This window comes from Anser anser (assembly GCF_964211835.1).
Source record: "Anser anser genome assembly, chromosome: 2".
Lineage (NCBI taxonomy): Eukaryota > Metazoa > Chordata > Aves > Anseriformes > Anatidae > Anser > Anser anser.
This window is the reverse complement of record NC_139721.1, coordinates 3,424,247-3,434,695: the sequence shown is the minus strand read 5'-3', so window position 1 is coordinate 3,434,695 and position 10,449 is coordinate 3,424,247. Positions and strand designations below refer to the sequence as shown.

The 10,449-nt window shown below is 37.0% G+C and overlaps 1 long non-coding RNA gene across 1 annotated transcript; it reads right to left on the bottom strand.

Moving 5' to 3' along the window:
* Positions 1 to 232: 232 nt before the first annotated feature.
* LOC310894980 lies at positions 233 to 6,042 on the bottom strand. Its single transcript, XR_014580323.1, has 3 exons — positions 3,937 to 6,042; positions 3,339 to 3,449; positions 233 to 2,304 (listed from the first exon to the last, which is right to left on the bottom strand). It is a non-coding gene; the product is annotated as an uncharacterized lncRNA (long non-coding RNA).
* Positions 6,043 to 10,449: the final 4,407 nt, after the last annotated feature.

Genomic DNA, 10,449 nt, shown 5'->3' with positions numbered 1-10,449 from the left:
GTTTGGAAGGATTTAAATTGGATGCTAAATATCAATAAAGCCAGGATTTCTGAAAGACAGTAATGATTTCTAGTGTCTCCATTTGTAAGGTGAGGTGTTCAGATAGAGACAGGAACAAAGGGTTTTGGATTCCAAAAGGTACCATGTAGCAGTCCTAAAAAAATAAGATCTTTTTAATGTGTTCCAAGTAAGATTTGCAAAATGAAAGGTCATATTTGAAAATCACCAAAGATACCTACAGGCAATTATAGCGTACAAAATTTGCCATTTTTAATTAGCAGAGAATGAATCATTCCGTAGAAGATGAGTTAAAAAAAATACAGAGATGTGGGGTGAGAAGGTGGTGGTGGTGGTGGTGGTGAGGAATTGAACTAGATTTCCATAATAGACAAAAACACTAGTTCAGGCCCAGAAAATATATTTATTTGAAGTCACATCTAAAATGAACAGCAAGAATGCAATAGAATTTGTTTTTCTATTTGGTAACCAAAAGCCTTTTTTTTTTTTTCTTTTTTAACAAAGTAAACACATGAACTGCATACTTAACTATCATTAATGTTGTAAGAAATATTTATGGATTTATTTGGCAGTTAACAACATGGCCTATAGCAATTAATATTTTTTATTTACAGTACTCAGTGCTGATAATGGACAGCTAATAGGCATGCTTAATTGGCTTTTAACTACTGGTATCTTGTTATAGTATTTTCCTCTTTGCCCAATGGCAGCAATATTCCTGAGGATTTCAACATGAGTTTAATGTGCTGCTGATTTTAATTACATTTTTACTGCGTACGCAAATGCATGCTCATTTGTGTGGCAAACCAGGGGTCAGAAATGAGGACAGTTCTGGCACATTTCTATACTCAGTACAGCGCCTGCACTCAGCAGCAGTGTAGCTTCTTCTTTGCTGCATGTGGAAGAAATAACATCTTACTTCGGTTCTTTCTCAAGCTCCCTGCATAAAGTACCCAAATAGGAGAGGAGTTCATGTCAGGAATGCAGACATCCTGACCGGTGCATGGTGGTGCCAGTTTGGATTGAATTATCACAGTCAAAATTATTCTCTTTGCAGGCAGCAGCCATAAAGTAAAGCTAGCATCACCTTGAATAACCAGCTTGTGTTTATGAACTGACCTTGCTGTTGTTGGCAGAAGAGAAAATGTTGGCCAGGCAGAGGCAAAAACTGCCACTGAGACTATATACTTCTGTCCTTAGATCTGAAGGAGTTGACACTATTAACTTACGGTCTGTTTCTCTCTCTAACTCTGCCCCTGTTTCTTGTGAATAAAAATCTCACTAGCAAGAACAAAACCAAAACAAACAAATTCTGTACAGAATACTGGTTTGGCTATAACTGGCCAGAGGAAAAGCAACCTGCTTTTTTAACTCAGTAGCCAGTGGAGGTCGAAATATGTCTCCAGAGACTTTAGAAACAAATCAAAAGCCTAGACATATAGCAGGCATGGAGAAGAAATGAAATTTTAACATGAAGCTGGACAGATGTGTGATGTCCTGAGTTATGGATCTCAATGACCAAAAGAAGGTTCAGCTGAAATTGTCAGCTTGTCCCAACAGACTCTCACTCCTTTAAGCATGTAGTCTTTTTCTGAAAACTGGACAATCAAAAAACTCTTGAAGGTGTCCATCAGCAGTAGCACTATTGGTCCTAAATAGTTGAAGGAAAATATGACTTACTCTTGTGTCAGTAGATGGCACTGTTTCTATGAACTACTGACACACACCCAGAAATGCAGAAGTATCTCCTTTAGATAGTCTACACAGGGAGGAAACAAAACAAAGCAGAGGAAAAACAAAAAAAAGGCATCCAACAAAATAACAACAACAACAACAAAGTTATATAACATTATTAAAGATTAAAGTTATAAAATCAGTACTCCAAATTTTGAAAATGCCTGAACTAATCCAAGATTGTTCATGACACTACCTTACCCTTGTACTTTCACTGCAGTAAGATATTGTCTTCACCTGCATGGTCATATTTTCTGTCTCTCAAGGACCTCCAGCTCAGTTATTGCAATGAATAGAGATGGTCTTAAGATAAGACAGTTGCATAGGATAAAGAAGAATGCCCTCTATGGAATTCCAGACTTCATTGGTCTTGCTTATAGAGGAACAGATGGAGGCACTATTTTTCTCTCTGAGGAAGTAATCTGTGGATGTTCATGAAGAGTACATCACGAAGGATGTAGTGCCTTTATGCAGCACCTATTCAACTGGATGTCTAGTCACAATGATGGACCACTGAAAATACTTGCTGAATAACCAAACCTGAAAATCCTACTGGACAAAAAAATAAAAATAATAATAATAATAAAAAATCTGCAAAGAAAGAAATGAAGAAATATACAAAAAAAAAATACTTCTTGGTTACATGGGTATCCTTAGCAGCACCAAACAACAAGATCCATCTCAAGGTGGCAGGTCATACAGAAATCAGATTTAAGTCTGTAAAATGTCTATAACATAACTGATAGGGTTATTTATTGTCTTATAATGTCTTTTTAAAAACATGACTTAGTTTTCTTTCAAGAAAAATTACAAATCAAACAGATGAAAAACCTATCATGCACCTCCCTGGTCCATCATCTGTTGACTGCAGGGATAACAAACCAATTCTGACACAGAACCAATTCCTAGCCTTGGGAGATCAGCACACAGGTGAAGTGAGACACTTTCACAGGTCTTCTCTGGCCACAGACATAAGCATGACACTGGGCTGTCTGAAGTCCCTTCGCATCCATGAATGGCTGTGAATTCTCCCTGATACTATAGCTCCTGTCATACCTGTTATTTCAATCACATCCTTTCTGAAATTGGCTCCACTTGCATTTTTTCCTGTCTAGTTTTGGTCTTCCTCACTCCATCCTTTTTTCCCAAATCATTATCTAACCTCAGTGTTCTCCTTTACATATCTTGAAACCATCTGGCTTCAGACCTCTGGCCCTAGACTTCAAAACTAAGCTTGGAAACCCTGTACCTTTGTCCAGTCTGCCCCAGCCTCATCTCCACCAGTTAACAAGCTAACAATCCCCTTCATCATCATCACTGGTCAGATAGTCTTCAGTCCCCAGTCCCCATTTTTGTGTTTTATTAAATCCTCTGTTTTAATCTACTACAATCTACTGCTTGGCTATTCTTCCAGTCCATCTCTGTCTCCTTCTTTTATTTATTTATTTATTTATTTATTTATTTATTTATTTATTTATTTATTTATTTATTTATTTTACACTCACATCAGAGAGTTTTATCATTTTTGTGTCTTTTCCCTGTCACTTTGTGAGAGACAGTATATCAAGAGAACATGAGAAACATACTATTGGTGTCCTTTGATACCAACCAGCCTGCAGCAGGTAGAAAGGTGAAAGAAAACCTTGCAGTGACACATTCAGGTAAGTCCAGCCACTCTGCAGTGATCCTGGATGAACCTTCAGATAAGAAACAGAACAGCCAACGTAAAGGCTGTAGACCTAAAGTGACTGAGAAAAAGCTCTTCAGAGCATTTTCAAATAATGTTTTCCCGTGTTCCCTGGCTAAAAATCACATAACGTAATGGAGCTCTAGTGTTTCAGAAATAGTTTTTTCTTGACATGAACAACTGTCTCAGACATACATGAACAGTTATTTTAAAATTTTCTAGATATCCAAGGTATATATCTTGTAAGATAAATGTTTTCCAAATGAGAACGTTAGGCAAAGTTATCAGCAACATAAAGTGCAACTTTAAAATGCGATTATTATAGATAGAACTAGATAATTTCGTATAGGAAATGGTAATTTCCAACATAATTAATTATCTTCACAACTCTTGTGAGAATTTGATGTGTAAAGGAAGGGAGCAAAATCAGGGATGTTGTAAGGACAGACAGAATGGTGTTCTCCTCCTGCCCTTCCCATGAACACTTCTCAACCTACCTGCTGTAAGTAGCAGAGTTACTTTAACCTCAACACTTCAACATCTACGATGTCTCATAGGAAATACCTCTTTGCTTTAACCTGCACAGTGAAAAGAAACGGGAAAGAAATGAATCACCTCACGTACTGGTTTCCAAGTCTGAGACATTCAGTGCATCTCAGGGACAACAGTGTTCTAAAGAATCTATCTATACTGCTGATCATCTGAAGAAGGTGGCATCCACCTTCTATTTTCTAGTCTTGCTTTAAATGCTGATAGCCCCACAAAAGGTGTTTCTCTGTAGATCTACTAATATTAGGTTGGTGTAATCCCAGCTGCTCTTTGAAAGCTGTCACACCATTCTGCTGTTGTCCTATGTCCAACTGTTTTGATGAAATCATCAAGAAAAAGAAATAAAAGACAAGAAACATAAGTGGTTGGTTTTGAATGTGTATTTCTTTGTCAGAAAAACAGGAGCAGAATCATAGTGGCAGCACACAGGTATGTCTTACCTGCAATGGAGAGAATGTCTTCCAGCTCAGTAGACACCTGGGAAAAGCTGAATCCCATCTGGATGACATGTTCAGAAGCCACCACAGACAATGAGGTCAACACTGGAGTGAAATTACTTAGAATGGTTTTGTCTGTAGCAGAGATTGAGCACCATCTGGGGAAATATGTTTGACTGCTTTCACATGAGGTTCCAGCTCTGGAATTCACTTCCTCAACTAAACACAAGAGAAGTTGTTGCTGATACCTAGGGAATAGTATGTGGTTAATCTGTAGTCAAAGGAGTTAACAAAAGTGATCTTATATCTGAGGCCAAATACTGTTCATAAAAAATCTTGGACCTTCTTACTTAGTACATGTGAGGCACAAAGGAATAGAGAGAATGCACCTCTATAGCATATTACCTTAAATACTGCTTTAAAGTATTCTGGGGCTTAAATAAGTCCTCCATTAGTAGTGTGTTAAAAAATATATATGAAAAATACAATTAAAAACAAACAAAAAAACAATTTTAGTTGAATATTACAGTGACCTTTCTATGTTTTTAACAGCAGGCTGAAAGAAGGAAATACTCTGTATTTCCCTCATTGCACAGCACTTTGGAATCTGTAGATTTACAGAGCTATTGCAGAGCTGAGTATTACTATTATCATTGTGGATTGCTAGCAGGGAAGATATTGTGGAACTGATCTTTTTTTTTAATGATGTTGGACTCGATTACTGTGTATTCTAGACTTTCTCCTTACTGTGTTTCTATTTCTGTACGTTTTTAAAAAGAAGATGGGGGTCTGGGAAAAGGGAGAGGCATTTTCCATAGTAAATCAATTAACTTCTCCAATCCAGCAAACTGTGAAAAAATACAATAACTCTCTTTAAATGTTCCATTAGGGCCCAGTAACAGCTCATTAGATTATACAAGGTATGTGTAATTGCCCAGAAAAGATGCACTACCTTCCCGCAATGCTTAATTTAATCTCCACTCTTTACATACAACTATAACCACCCACTAAACAAGATTCATGGCCTCATGCCCAACGGTATGTGTGTATGAATGTGTGTTCTAAACATAAGAATGTTTAAAAGTCAAAACTGGCATGGCTTTATTTCTAGTTGATTGCTATAATCTTGAAAAAAAAAAAAAAAAAGACTGCAGAGGATGGGCTTTGCCCATGCAGAATATTTTCAAGTAGATTGGAAATCCCTCACTATATTTTGTCTTTACTGTATACAGGAGTATTCCAGCCAGCTCTACAACACCAGTTCTGATCATGTGAGATACTGAAGATACTGAACAATACTGAGGATCATATATGGAGGATACATCTATGAAAACAGGGTACCCGCTGCATGCGTCATTGTAGTATTAAATCTCTAAGTACTAGAGATCATTTTTACATCTTAGCTGCCATGGTAGAAGATGGAAATAGTTAATGCTTTCCCTCAATGCTCCGACTTTTGCCCTTTCTGACTGCCTCCCTTTAATGTTAAAATATTAAATACTAAATACCCTTTCCCTTCCCCTGACAGAGAAATTAGATGCCATGACCATCTTTGCCTTTGTTCAACTCTGCAGCCTTCATAGCCAAGCACTAGAACACCCTGCAGTTCATGGTACCAGGGCATACTTCTGTGCTTGATAATTGCAGCACTTCTTAAACTCCATTTGCATCTGAAAGGAATCATTGGAATAAAATCCCGGTCTTCTCAAAGCAGGAATTCTGCTTTCTTCATCTTCAGATGAACCAGAATATCAAACTTTATTATTATTATTATATATAAATATTTATTTTCCTAGAAATATTTCTGACAGTCTCAGTATGACAAAAATGATCTCAAGTTCCAAAGACCAGTCCTTCTGAAGATACCTCAAGAATGGGCAAAATATAGAACATGAGGAAAATCTCATATAAACTGTTTTTCTGAGTTCCAACTCTGCTGTGACAATCTAAAGCATCCAAATGCTGCAGGGATGTATTGAGGGGTTATCTGGCCTGGAGATGAACCTGTGCTACCGACACAAGCACTCATTGATATTGCCATCTTCTGTATTTTGAAAGAGAGTTGATATCTAAAATACAGAGTCCAACATAGTTCTTTTAGGGATACCTGGGAATCTTTCGCATGCTAAGCTAATATCAGAAAACCTACTCTACTGTTAGGTGAGAGTTCTCACAGGAAAACCTGTTTTCCTAAGATTGTTTAGATAAGAATACGAGAAACAGCTAGAGCTTAAGAAAATCTCCCAGCAAGAGCTAGATTTTGAACCATTTTTTTTCTTTAAAAAAGTAAACACATTTTACTAAAAAGAAACTGTTTATTTCCAAGTTTATTTTGTATTTGCTGTTAAGAGGAAAAAAAATATATATTTCAGATAATCTCATTGTGAGAATTTTGAATTGCCAGAGCTCCAAACCAGTGCAATGAGGTGTTAGGGACACAGCACTGTGTGTCCAGTCCCAGTTCTCTGAGAAGTGTCTCCTCTGCTGCTGTGCTTCATTCCATGTTTTTCCCTTACTGATAGAAGGCCATTTTTCTTTCTGTGCCAGACTACACAGCACATCAATCCTTATTTGTAGCTCTCATGATTTCCAGACTATTGGTTTATAACAAACAAATAGAGGTTTCAAGCTTTCCCTGATGCAGAGTCTGTTGGACAGTCATTGATTTTACTGGGATTAAGAATGTTAAAATGACACTGGGGCAGAAAATACAGTATTTTCTGAAGTGACATAGTAGGCATGTATCAGCTAAACAAACGAGGAAGGGAAATTAAAATGGGCCACAGAGTATTATTTTACTTGATGCAAAAAAACAACTTACAGAAGCTTAAAACCTTTCTATTATCACATAGCGATAGAGGTATTTTGAAATGTGTCTTCAAGATAGCCAAGATTTGCTGAAACAAGGCCAAGCACTTGGACAGTAATACACACTTCACTTACTTTAAGGCAAAATTGAGTACTCTTGCAGCTAAAGTAAAAATGAACACTTTCCCATGACCTAGCTGCGAATACGCTCAGATACCTCTGACATTTTAATTTACAGACTGTATTTTGAGACGTAACTGATCACATAAGATGAAAGCAGACTTACAGATCTGTGTTATTCTGACTGGGCACACCAAATATTTTTCTTATAATTTGGTGAGTACAGACATTTTGAATTCTGCAATCAAGCTGAAAAAATAAGTGGAAAAAGAAAAATATACCGAAACAGACCAATGAAATGAAAAGGCTTTGCTGATAAACAGTCCTACAAAATGAGCTTTCTGGTTGCACAAAACTCTTTTGTTTGACTCCAATAGAAGCATCTGGTTTTAGTTGTGTTTTACAGTTGAGATGTTTTGAATGTGTAAATTTTGGAATGAAAAATCATTTTAGAAATTAATTGCTGAAGAACTTCATTATGAAAATTTTTTCTTCCTCCCTTCTTTTTTTCTTCCCCTTCCTCCTTCTTCTCCTCCTTCATTTCCTCTTCCTCTTCATTTCTCTTTCTATCTGTCTCTCCCTCTTTTTCTCTCTTTTAATTCCAACAAACTTCCAAGATACTTTCAGTTGGATAAACACTGAACTTTACAGATAAATTAACATGAAACAATAACAACAACAACAAAAATGCTCTGTGGTATTACAGGGAAGATAATGTAAATCTCACATGAAGAAACAAGATAAAACTGGGCCAAATTCACCTAGGAAAAAGCAGGGAGACTGAGTTCTTCCTACTTCTAGATCCACGTTTTCCTGGTTTTCTTTTCACCCTTTTTGCATAGCACAATAGAAACACTGAGACCAGTGAACCGTGCTGTAGTTTTGGAAATCAGTCCTTACATGTCTGTTCAGCTCAAATCCCTGAGACTGCACAAGAAGAGATAGACGTTAGACACTTCTGCATGAAAAGTGCTTCTGTAATTCAGCACTCTCTGAGAATCATTTGTGCATAATTTCTTGCAAGAATTCATCATATTGCCACTCCCCAAGGCTATCAGAGAAATCCTGCAAGAACAGTTGTAGTGGACTGCTTCTTCAGCTGTACCTCTACTGATTTGCATCCTAGCACCAAAATTAGATGACCCCTGTTCTCCTGTGATGAAGCGTTCATGAATATACGTGTTTCAATATGCAGCGTTATATGGAAATCATATATTGTAGAGACTAAGGTTTGAAAATTCAGTGAGACATGGGAAGAGCTAGCTTAGCCCAGATGTGATAGTTCTACAGGGCTTATTAACATAAACGCAGCGACTATATGGTGTGTGGATCTGAACTGGCATGTTTCTGTCACATGCATTACTAGCTGTGGAGACATTGAAGTAGAACCAACTCTGATTTCTTTGATCGGTGGGGATATATATTGATTCACGAAAGCATCCCTCTTCCAGTCCACAACAATTACACTATTTAAAGTCAGTGGAATCAACCAAATGCCAAACGGATATGTTTCTTGAATAAATACCATGCCAAATAACAGGATTGTTTTGTGTTTCTTATAATTGAATTATTAATTAGTATTGTAATGTAAACCTCTTTACAAAGGTATGGATAGATATGCCTCTATTAATATAAACTAGTATGCTTCCCACATAACTGATTTGAGAGGTCAAGGCTACTCTGCCACAGCCAAGTAGCTCTTGGCTATATGATACTGGTTACAAAAACTATTCTTAAATTAATTTATGATCCTGCAATGGATGTTAGTGGTGATGCTTCACACCGACCCAGTATGGTCAGAAGCAATCAAGCACAGCAATACAGAGATTGTTCTCTGTAACACAAGTGACAAACAATTTCTGAACCAAACTTATATTTCCATGCTTGGTATAAAAACACAATGATGAAAAAATAATAAATATTGGGATTGTAGTAATGGCAAATTGAATAGCATTAAGAATTAAATGGTGGTGAGAAATGGGAACTGACACAATTGAAATGAAATTTTAAATATAGGTTTAGTCACTGCAAGAGCTGCTTGAACCTAAAACAATTTTTTCATCTTATGTGGCAACCTCCCTCCCTTTGAAATTGCTTGCGATTGCTAATTTCCTGGCTCTATGGAAGCATAAAGATGCAAAGGTATGTAGGTGCAGGAGAAAGCTTAACATCTGTGTTTGACTAAACTCCTCTATAACCACCTCAGCATCTTTATTATTCACCAAACTGTGAATAAGCAACAGTTTCTTCCTTTTTTTTTTCTTTTTATTTTTTTATTTTTTTTTTCTCAGCAGAAAGCAAAGCCCCAAACCAGCTGATGACTTGGATCGTTATGTAACCTAGGATGAATGGACAGAGGAACAAAGTATCTTGTGGGAGCAGTTTTAACAATTACTAAAACTTGTAACAATTTTTTCATAATAAGCCCTATCATCTACTACTAATAATACTAATACAGGCACTTATGGTAATAATAGCCCAAATTCAATAACAAGGCAGCAATAGTAGTTTTCTGTGTGTGTGCGTTCAAACCACTTTACATACATTATAAAGTCATGGATCATTTGCGAGTGCCTCAGGGAAAATAATGTGGTAAATGTTGTATAAGTATTATCTCGAAGTGTTGAACCCATTTGCTGTGTGCTGATGCCACTTTCAGCTCATACTCCAGTTTGACTGGTAAAAAAAATACAGGAGCAATGAATTTTAAGCCACACTTGCATTACTTTGGGCAAGCATTTCAAATTCACAGCATAATCAGGGAGCAGAAATGCCATAAGTGACCTTTGTCTCATCAGAAATTCAGACATCACAATGTTGATTGTGAAACACTTGCGTGATTACTCCCAAATGTACCATATTACTCCCCAATAAGTACCATATTTCAAAGCTTACTAAAGCACATTGTTCCAAGTGTAGAATACCTCTGGGACAATTAAATCACCATTAGTGATGAGAAGAAGGGGGAAAAAAAAAAATCTAAGGATCAAATAAGCCATGTGAACTGGGACTTTTGATGTTTGGTGTAGGTAACCTGTTGCACAGGTGGGGGAGCTCAGACACAACAGAGAGGAAAGCAGCCATTCCAGGGCTGTG